The sequence below is a fragment of the Syngnathus floridae genome, unplaced genomic scaffold (assembly GCF_059516105.1).
Source record: "Syngnathus floridae isolate MCC-2025c unplaced genomic scaffold, RoL_Sflo_1.0 HiC_scaffold_28, whole genome shotgun sequence".
NCBI lineage: Eukaryota > Metazoa > Chordata > Actinopteri > Syngnathiformes > Syngnathidae > Syngnathus > Syngnathus floridae.
The window spans coordinates 109,604-120,000 of record NW_028284057.1 but is presented as its reverse complement, the minus strand read 5'-3'; positions in this window follow the sequence as shown (position 1 = coordinate 120,000).

Sequence of the window (10,397 nt, the reverse complement as noted above, 5' to 3'; positions counted from 1 at the left end):
GCCACCCCCCGACCGCCACCAGCCGACCGCCACCAGCCGACCGCCACCAGGCGACCGCCACCAGCCGTTCGCGGTGTGCGCCTCCGGCGCCACCGGTCCCCAAGCACCATCCCCAAGCACCATCCCCGACCGCCACCCCCCGACCGCCACCCCCCGACCGCCACCCCCCGACCGCCACCAGCCGACCGCCACCAGCCGACCGCCACCAGCCGACCGCCACCAGCCGTTCGCGGTGTGCGCCTCCGGCGCCACCGGTCCCAAGCACCATCCCCAAGCACCATCCCCGACCGCCACCCCCCGACCGCCACCCCCCGACCGCCACCCAGCGACCGCCACCAGCCGACCGCCACCAGCCGACCGCCACCAGCCGTTCGCGGTGTGCGCCTCCGGCGCCACCGGTCCCAAGCACCATCCCCAAGCACCATCCCCGACCGCCACCCCCCGACCGCCACCCCCCGACCGCCACCAGCCGACCGCCACCAGCCGACCGCCACCAGCCGACCGCCACCAGCCGTTCGCGGTGTGCGCCTCCGGCGCCACCGGTCCCAAGCACCATCCCCAAGCACCATCCCCGACCGCCACCCCCCGACCGCCACCAGCCGACCGCCACCCAGCGACCGCCACCCGCCGTTCGCGGTGTGCGCCGTTATCCGCCTCTCGGTGGTCCTTGCCGGGCTTGGGTCGGCGTCCGCTGTCGGTAGGTGACGGGACCACGTTCGGCCCGCGGACCAGCCGGCGGGGCTCTCTTGAATGCTTACCCGCCTTCGCTGGTTCCCTGGTCGGCCACGAGTAGCGAGAATTCGGCCTCTTCGCCCGGAGCGCGGAGCGACTTTTGCGAAAATGCACTAAGTGCCAAAGCCCATTCATTTACAACGGCGTGTCCGCCAGAGGGCGCATTTCCCGCCGCGGACCAGCCGGCGGGGCTCTCTTGAGAGCGTGCGCGCCTCTGGGTGGTCCTTGCCGGGCGTGGGCCGCCGTCCGCTGTCGGTACTTTACGGGACCACGTTCGGCCCGCGGACCAGCCGGCGGGGCTCTCTTGAAAGCTTACCCGCCTTCGCTGGTTCCCCGGTCGGCCGCGAGTAGCGAGAATTCGGCCTCTTCGCCCGGAGCGCGGCTCAACTTTTGCGAAAATGCACTAAGTGCCAAACCCCATTCATTTACAACGGCGTGTCCGCCAGAGGGCGCATTTCCCGCCGCGGACCAGCCGGCGGGGCTCGTCGGAGAGCGTGTCCGCCTCTGGGTGGTCCTTGCCGGGCGTGGATCGGCGTCCGCTGTCGGTAGGTGACGGGACCATAATTGGCCCGCGGACCAGCCGGCGAGGCTCTCTTGAATGCTTACCCGCCTTCGCTGGTTCCCTGGTCGGCCACGAGTGGCGAGAATTCGGCCTCTTCGCCCGGAGCGCGGCTCAACTTCAGCGAAAATGCACTAAGTGCCAAAGCCCATTCATTTACAACGGCGTGTCCGCCAGAGGGCGCATTTCCCGCCGCGGACCGGCCGGCGGGGCTCGTCGGAGAGCGTGTCCGCCTCTGGGTGGTCCTTGCCGGGCGTGGGTCGGCGTCCGCTGTGGGTACGTTACGGGACCACGTTCGGCCCGCGGACCAGCCGGCGGGGCTCTCTTGAAAGCTTACCCGCCTTCGCTGGTTCCCTGGTCGGCCGCGAGTAGCGAGAATTCGGCCTCTTCGCCCGGAGCGCGGCTCAACTTCAGCGAAAATGCACTAAGTGCCAAAGCCCATTCATTTACAACGGCGTGTCCGCCAGAGGGCGCGTTTCCCGCCGCGGACCGGCCGGCGGGGCTCGTCGGAGAGCGTGTCCGCCTCTCGGTGGTCCTTGCCGGGCGTGGGTCGGCGTCCGCTGTCGGTAGGTGACGGGACCACGTTCGGCCCGCGGACCAGCTGGCGGGGCTCCATAGAAAGCTTACCCGCCTTCGCTGGTTCCCCGGTCGGCCACGAGTGGCGAGAATTCGGCCTCTTCACCTGGAGCGCGGAGCGACTTTTGCCAAATTTTTTCTAAGTGCCAAGGGCTCTCGCGCCGCGTTGCGTCCGCCTCTGCTGGTTCCCCGGTCGGCTGCGAGTGGCGAGAATTCGGCCTCTTCACCTGGAGCGCGGAGCGACTTTTGCCAAAATTTTTCTAAGTGCCAAGGGCTCTCGCGCCGCGATGCGCCCGCCTCTGCTGGTTCCCCGGTCGGCCGCGAGTGGCGAGAATTCGGCCTCTTCACCTGGAGCGCGGAGCGACTTTTGCCAAATTTTTTCTAAGTGCCAAGGGCTCTCGCGCCGCGATGCGCCCGCCTCTGCTGGTTCCCCAGTCGGCCACGAGTGGCGAGAATTCGGCCTCTTCACCCGGAGCCCGGAGCGACTTTTGCCAATTTTTTTCTAAGTGCCAAGGGCTCTCGCGCCGCGATGCGTCCGCCTCTGCTGGTTCCCCGGTCGGCCGCGAGTGGCGAGAATTCGGCCTCTTCACGCGGAGCCCGGGCCGACTCCCGCCGATATGATCACATCATGATCCAATAGCGAGTGTCGTATAACTATAACATGATGTACAAAATAAATATATAAATATTAACATCACCTATAAACATTAAATATATAAATATTAACATCACCTATAAACATTAAACATATAAATATTAACATCACCTATAAACATTATGAATACAATGTTTATAACCGAATGGTCACTTTATATTATTTGGCTGTAAATGCGAGCATAAGTTGTATATATCATGTATTTATCCACGAACCGTTAAAGAGATGTCAAGTCAGGCTACCTTAAGAGAGTCATAGTTACTCCCGCCGTTTAACCGCCTCTGTGCGAGAGGCGGTGTAATTTCTCTCCGTGTCCGCTGGAGGGAGGTATTTCCCCGTTACGACCTCCGGGAAGATCACCGGGACGCGGAGAACGCTTAGCCGGGGCGCTGGGAGCCTCCTCGGGCGTCAAGAGTGAGGAGGAAAGCATCGGGGGGACCGGCTGGAGGTGCTCTGGAAGTCCAGCGGGCCGCGTAAAACGCTTAGCCGGGGCTCTGGAAGCCTCGTTCGGCTTAAACAGTGAGGAGGAAAGCACCCGGGGAACCGGCTGGAGGTGCTGTGGAAGCTCAGCGGGCCGCGTAAAACGCTTAGCCGGGGCTCTGGAAGCCTCGTTCGGCTTAGAAAGTGAGGAGGAATGCATCATGAGAACCGGCTGGAGGTGCTGTGGAAGCTCAGCGGGCCGCGTAAAACGCTTAGCCGGGGCTCTGGAAGCCTCGGGCGGCTTAGAAAGTGAGGAGGAAAGCAGCCGGGGAACCGGCTGGAGGTGCTTTGGAAGCTCATCGGCCCGCGGAAAACGCTTAGCCGGGGCTCTGGAAGCCTCGTTCGGCTTATAAAGTGAGGAGGAAAGCACCCGGGGAACCGGCTGGAGGTGCTCTGGAAGTCCAGCGGGCCGCGTAAAACGCTTAGCCGGGGCTCTGGAAGCCTCCTCGGGCGTCAAGCGTGAGGAGGAATGCATCATGAGAACCGGCTGGAGGTGCTCTGGAAGCTCAGCGGGCCGCGTAAAACGCTTAGCCGGGGTGCTGGAAGTCTCCTCGGGCGTCAAGAGTGAGGAGGAAAGCACCCGTGGAACCGGCTGGAGGTGCTCCGGAAGCTCAGCGGGCCGCGTAAAACGCTTAGCCGGGGCTCTGGAAGCCTCCTCGGGCGTCAAGAGTTAGGAGGAAAGCCTCATGAGAACCGGCTGGAGGTGCTTTGGAAGCTCATCGGCCAGCGGAAAACGCTTAGCCGGGGCTCTGGAAGCCTCCTCGGGCGTCGAGAGTTAGGAGAAAAAGCACCCCCGAGAACCGGCCGGGTCCTCCACGAACCGTGAAAAAGATGTCGAGTGCCGCTACCTTAAGAGAGTCATAGTTACTCCCGCCGTTTGGCCGAAGGTGTATTTACTCGCCGTGTCCGCTGGAGGGAGGTATTTCCCCGCTCCAACGTCACCGGCGGCTTCCGAACGTCTCCCCGAGCGCTCGGAAGTCCGCGCGGGGGGGAGAAGCGGGCCGTGCGAGGTACCGGGTGGAGCTGGACCGTCACCGGGTCCGCTCGTCGTCCGCGCCGGCCGCTGGAAGTCGCATAAAGCTCCGCGATCTCATCCGCGGAGTGCAGATCCGCTGGGCTGGAGCTATTTTGGGCCACTTGGCGCGCGCGCACGGCCTCCCGGAGGTGCCGGGTGGAGTGCGCGAGCGCACCGGCCGCTGGAAGTCGCATAAAGCTCCGCGATCTCATCCGCGGTGCTTGTAAACAGCCGATCCGGTCGTCTTGGAGCTATTTTCGGCCACTTGGCGCGCGCGCACGGCCTCCCGGAGGTGCCGGGTGGAGTGCGTGAGCGCACCGGCCGCTGGAAGTCGAATGAAGCTCCGCGATCTCATCCGCGGTGCTCACAAACAGCCGATCCGGTCGGCTAGGAGCTATTTTCGGCCACTTGCGCATGCGCACGGCCTCCCGGAGGTGCCGGGTGGAGTGCGTGAGCGCACCGGCCGCTGGAAGTCGAATGAAGCTCCGCGATCTCATCCGCGGTGCTCACAAACAGCCGATCCGGTCGGCTAGGAGCTATTTTCGGCCACTTGCGCGCGCGCACGGCCTCCCGGAGGTTCCGGGCGGCGTGCGTAAGCGCACGGGCCGCTGGAAGTCGAATAATGCTCCGCGATCTCATCCGCGGTGCTTACAACTAGCCGATCCGGTCGGCCTGGAGCTATTTTCGGCCACTTGGCGCGCGCGCACGGCCTCCCGGAGGTGCCGGGTGGAGTGCGTGAGCGCACCGGCCGCTGGAAGTCGAATGAAGCTCCGCGATCTCATCCGCGGTGCTCACAAACAGCCGATCCGGTCGGCTAGGAGCTATTTTCGGCCACTTGCGCATGCGCACGGCCTCCCGGAGGTTCCGGGCGGCGTGCGTAAGCGCACCGGCCGCTGGAAGTCGAATAATGCTCCGCGATCTCATCCGCGGTGCTTACAACTAGCCGATCCGGTCGGCCTGGAGCTATTTTGGGCCACTTGGCCCGCGCGCACGGCCTCCCGGCTGTCCCGGTGGTCCCGGTCGCCTCCGCGGACGGTTCAAAAAATGTCAAGTGAGCCTACCTTAAGAGAGTGACAGTTACTCCCGCCGTTTGGCCGCTCAAAGTGCCACCGGACGCGCAGCAACGCGAGTGTGCGCTAAGTGCGAGAGCTGGCGTATTTACCCGCCGTGTCCGCTAGAGGGAGGTATTTCCCCGTTACGACCTCCGGGAAGATCACCGGGACGCGGAGAACGCTTAGCCGGGGCTCTGGAAGCCTCGTTCGGCTTAGCAAATGAGGAGGAAAGCACCCAGGGGAACCGGCTGGAGGTGCTGTGGAAGTTCAGCGAGCCGCGCAAAACGCTTAGCCGGGGCTCTGGAAGCCTCGTTCGGCTTAAACAGTGAGGAGGAAAGCACCCGGGGAACCGGCTGGAAGTGCTGTGGAAGCTCAGCGGGCTGCGTAAAATGCTTAACCGGGGCTCTGGAAGCCTCCTCGGGCGTCAATAGTTAGGAGGAAAGCACCATGAGGACCGGCTGGAGGTGCTGTGGAAGCTCGGCGGGCCGCGTAAAACGCTTAGCCGGGGCTCTGGAAGCCTCGTTCGGCTTATAAAGTGAGGAGGAAAGCAGCCGTGGAACCGGCTGGAGGTGCGGTGGAAGCTCAGCGGGCCGCGTAAAACGCTTAGCCGGGGCTCTGGAAGCCTCGTTCGGCTTAGAAAGTGAGGAGGAATGCACCCGGGGAACCGGCTGGAGGTGCTCTGGAAGCTCAGCGGGCCGCGTAAAACGTTTAGCCGGGGCTCTGGAAGCCTCGTTCGGCTTAAACAGTGAGGAGGAAAGCAGCCGTGGAACCGGCTGGAGGTGCGGTGGAAGCTCAGCGGGCCGCGTAAAACGCTTAGCCGGGGCTCTGGAAGCCTCGTTCGGCTTAGAAAGTGAGGAGGAATGCACCCGGGGAACCGGCTGGAGGTGCTCTGGAAGCTCAGCGGGCCGCGTAAAACGTTTAGCCGGGGCTCTGGAAGCCTCGTTCGGCTTAAACAGTGAGGAGGAAAGCAGCCGTGGAACCGGCTGGAGGTGCTCCGGAAGCTCAGCGGGCCGCGTAAAACGCTTAGCCGAGGCTCTGGAAGCCTCGTTCGGCTTAGAAAGTGAGGTGGAAAGCACCCGGGGAACCGGCTGGAGGTGCGGTGGAAGCTCAGCGGGCCGCGTAAAACGCTTAGCCGGGGCTCTGGAAGCCTCCTCGGGCGTCAAGAGTGAGGAGGAAAGCACCCGTGGAACCTGCTGGAGGTGCTCCGGAAGCTCAGCGGGCCGCGTAAAACGCTTAGCCGGGGCTCTGGAAGCCTCGTTCGGCTTAAACAGTGAGGAGGAAAGCACCCGGGGAACCGGCTGGAGGTGCGGTGGAAGTTCAGCGGGCTGCGTAAAACGCTTAGCCGGGGCTCTGGAAGCCTCCTCGGGCGTCAAGAGTGAGGAGCAAAGCATCGCGAGGACCGGCTGGAGGTGCTCCGGAAGCTCAGCGGGCCGCGTAAAACGCTTAGCCGGGGCTCTGGAAGCCTCCTCGGGCGTCAAGAGTTAGGAGGAAAGCCTCATTAGAACCGGCTGGAGGTGCTGTGGAAGGTCAGCGGGCCGCGTAAAACGCTTAGCCGGGGCTCTGGAAGCCTCTTTCGGCTTAGAAAGTGAGGAGGAAACCACTCGGGGAACCGGCTGGAGGTGCTGTGGAAGCTCGGCGGGCCGCGTAAAACGCTTAGCCGGGGCTCTGGAAGCCTCCTCGGGCGTCAAGAGTTAGGAGGAATGCACCCGGGGAACCGGCTGGAGGTGCTCTGGAGGCTCGGCGGGCCGCGTAAAACGCTTAGCCGGGGCTCTGGAAGCCTCCTCGGGCGTCAAGAGTTAGGAGGAAAGCCTCATGAGAACCGGCTGGAGGTGCTGTGGAAGCTCAGCGGGCCGCGTAAAACGCTTAGCCGAGGCTCTGGAAGCCTCCTCGGGCGTCAAGAGTTAGGAGAAAAAGCACCCCCGAGAACCGGCCGGGTCCTCCACGAACCGTGAAAAAGATGTCGAGTGCCGCTACCTTAAGAGAGTCATAGTTACTCCCGCCGTTTGGCCGAAGGTGTATTTACTCGCCGTGTCCGCTGGAGGGAGGTATTTCCCCGCTCCAACGTCACCGGCGGCTTCCGAACGTCTCCCCGAGCGCTCGGAAGTCCGCGCGGTGGGGAGAAGCGGGCCGTGCGAGGTACCGGGTGGAGCTGGACCGTCACCGGGTCCGCTCGTCGTGCGCGCCGGCCGCTGGAAGTCGAAAAAAGCTCCGCGATCTCATCCGCGGAGTGCAGATCCGCTGGGCTGGAGCTATTTTGGGCCACTTGGCGCGCGCGCACGGCCTCCCGGAGGTGCCGGGTGGAGTGCGCGAGCGCACCGGCCGCTGGAAGTCGCATAAAGCTCCGCGATCTCATCCGCGGTGCTTGTAAACAGCCGATCCGGTCGTCTTGGAGCTATTTTCGGCCACTTGGCGCGCGCGCACGGCCTCCCGGAGGTGCCGGGTGGAGTGCGTGAGCGCACCGGCCGCTGGAAGTCGAATGAAGCTCCGCGATCTCATCCGCGGTGCTCACAAACAGCCGATCCGGTCGGCTAGGAGCTATTTTCGGCCACTTGCGCATGCGCACGGCCTCCCGGAGGTTCCGGGCGGCGTGCGTAAGCGCACGGGCCGCTGGAAGTCGAATAATGCTCCGCGATCTCATCCGCGGTGCTTACAACTAGCCGATCCGGTCGGCCTGGAGCTATTTTCGGCCACTTGGCCCGCGCGCACGGCCTCCCGGCTGTCCCGGTGGTCCCGGTCGCCTCCGCGGACGGTTAAAAAAATCTCAAGTGAGCCTACCTTAAGAGAGTGATTGTTACTCCCGCCGTTTGGCCGCTCAAAGTGCCATCAGACGCGCAGCAACGCGAGTGTGCGCTAAGTGCGAGAGGTGGCGTATTTACCCGCCGTGTCCGCTAGAGGGAGGTATTTCCCCGTTACGACCTCCGGGGAGATCAGCGGGACGTGGAGAACGCTTAGCCGGGGCTCTGGAAGCCTCGTTCGGCTTATAAAGTGATGAGGAAAGCACTCGGGGAACCGGCTGGAGGTGCTGTGGAAGTTCAGCGGGCCGCGCAAAACGCTTAGCCGGGGCTCTGGAAGCCTCGTTCGGCTTAGAAAGTGAGGAGGAATGCACCCGGGGAACCGGCTGGAGGTGCTGTGGAAGCTCAGCGGGCCGCGTAAAACGCTTAGCCGGGGTGCTGGAAGTCTCCTCGGGCGTCAAGAGTGAGGAGGAAAGCACCCGTGGAACCGGCTGGAGGTGCTCCGGAAGCTCAGCGGGCCGCGTAAAACGCTTAGCCGGGGCTCTGGAAGCCTCCTCGGGCGTCGAGAGTTAGGAGAAAAAGCACCCCCGAGAACCGGCCGGGTCCTCCACGAACCGCTAAAAAGATGTCGAGTGCCGCTACCTTAAGAGAGTCATACTTACTCCCGCCGTTTGGCCGAAGGTGTATTTACTCGCCGTGTCCGCTGGAGGGAGGTATTTCCCCGCTCCAACGGCACCGGCGGCTTCCGAACGTCTCCCCGAGCGCTCGTAAGTCCGCGCGGGGGGGAGAAGCGGGCCGTGCGAGGTACCGGGTGGAGCTGGACCGTCACCGGGTCCGCTCGTCGTGCGCGCCGGCCGCTGGAAGTCGCATAAAGCTCCGCGATCTCATCCGCGGAGCTTGTAAAGTGCAGATCCGCTGGGCTGGAGCTATTTTGGGCCACTTGGCGCGCGCGCACGGCCTCCCGGAGGTGCCGGGTGGAGTGCGCGAGCGCACCGGCCGCTGGAAGTCGCATAAAGCTCCGCGATCTCATCCGCGGTGCTTGTAAACAGCCGATCCGGTCGTCTTGGAGCTATTTTCGGCCACTTGGCGCGCGCGCACGGCCTCCCGGAGGTGCCGGGTGGAGTGCGTGAGCGCACGGGCCGCTGGAAGTCGAATAATGCTCCGCGATCTCATCCGCGGTGCTTGTAAACAGCCGATCCGCTGGGCTGGAGCTATTTTGGGCCACTTGGCGCGCGCGCACGGCCTCCCGGAGGTGCCGGGTGGAGTGCGCGAGCGCACCGGCCGCTGGAAGTCGGATAAAGCTCCGCGATCTCATCCGCGGTGCTTGCAAACAGCCGATCCGCTGGGCTTGGAGCTATTTTTGGCCACTTGGCCCGCGCGCACGGCCTCCCGGCTGTCCCGGTGGTCCCGGTCGCCTCCACGGACGGTTCAAAAAAATGTCAAGTGAGCCTACCTTAAGAGAGTGACAGTTACTCCCGCCGTTTGGCCGCTCAAAGTGCCACCGGACGCGCAGCAACGGGTGTGTGCGCTAAGTGCGAGAGGTGGCGTATTTACCCGCCGTGTCCGCTGGAGGGAGGTAATTCCCCGTTACGACCTCCGGGGAGATCAACGGGACGTGGAGAACGCTTAGCCGGGGCTCTGGAAGCCTCGGGCGGCTTAGAAAGTGAGGAGGAAAGCAGCCGGGGAACCGGTTGGAGGTGCTCTGGAAGTCCCGCGGGCCGCGTAAAACGCTTAGCCGGGGCTCTGGAAGCCTCGTTCGGCTTAAACAGTGAGGAGGAAAGCAGCCGGGGAACCGGCTGGAGGTGCTGTGGAAGCTCAGCGGGCCGCGTAAAACGCTTAGCCGAGGCTCTGGAAGCCTCGTTCGGCTTAGAAAGTGAGGAGGAATGCATCATGAGAACCGGCTGGAGGTGCTGTGGAAGCTCGGCGGGCCGCGTAAAACGCTTAGCCGGGGCTCTGGAAGCCTCGTTCGGCTTAAACAGTGAGGAGGAAACCACTCGGGGAACCGGCTGGAGGTGCTGTGGAAGCTCGGCGGGCCGCGTAAAACGCTTAGCCGGGGCTCTGGAAGCCTCGTTCGGCTTAAACAGTGAGGAGGAAAGCACCCGGGGAACCGGCTGGAGGTGCTGTGGAAGCTCAGCGGGCTGCGTAAAACGCTTAGCCGGGGCTCTGGAAGCCTCCTCGGGCGTCAAGAGTTAGGAGGAAAGCCTCATGAGAACCGGCTGGAGGTGCTGTGGAAGCTCAGCGGGCTGCGTAAAACGCTTAGCCGGGGCTCTGGAAGCCTCCTCGGGCGTCAAGAGTTAGGAGGAAAGCCTCATGAGAACCGGCTGGAGGTGCTGTGGAAGCTCGGCGGGCCGCGTAAAACGCTTAGCCGGGGTGCTGGAAGTCTCCTCGGGCGTCAAGAGTGAGGAGGAAAGCACCCGTGGAACCGGCTGGAGGTGCTCCGGAAGCTCAGCGGGCCGCGTAAAACGCTTAGCCGAGGCTCTGGAAGCCTGGGTCGACTTAAAGAGTGAGGAGGAAAGCACCATGAGGACCGTCTGGAGGTCTTCTGGAAGCACAGCGGGCCGGGGAGAACGCTTAGCCTGGGTGCTGGAAGCCTGGG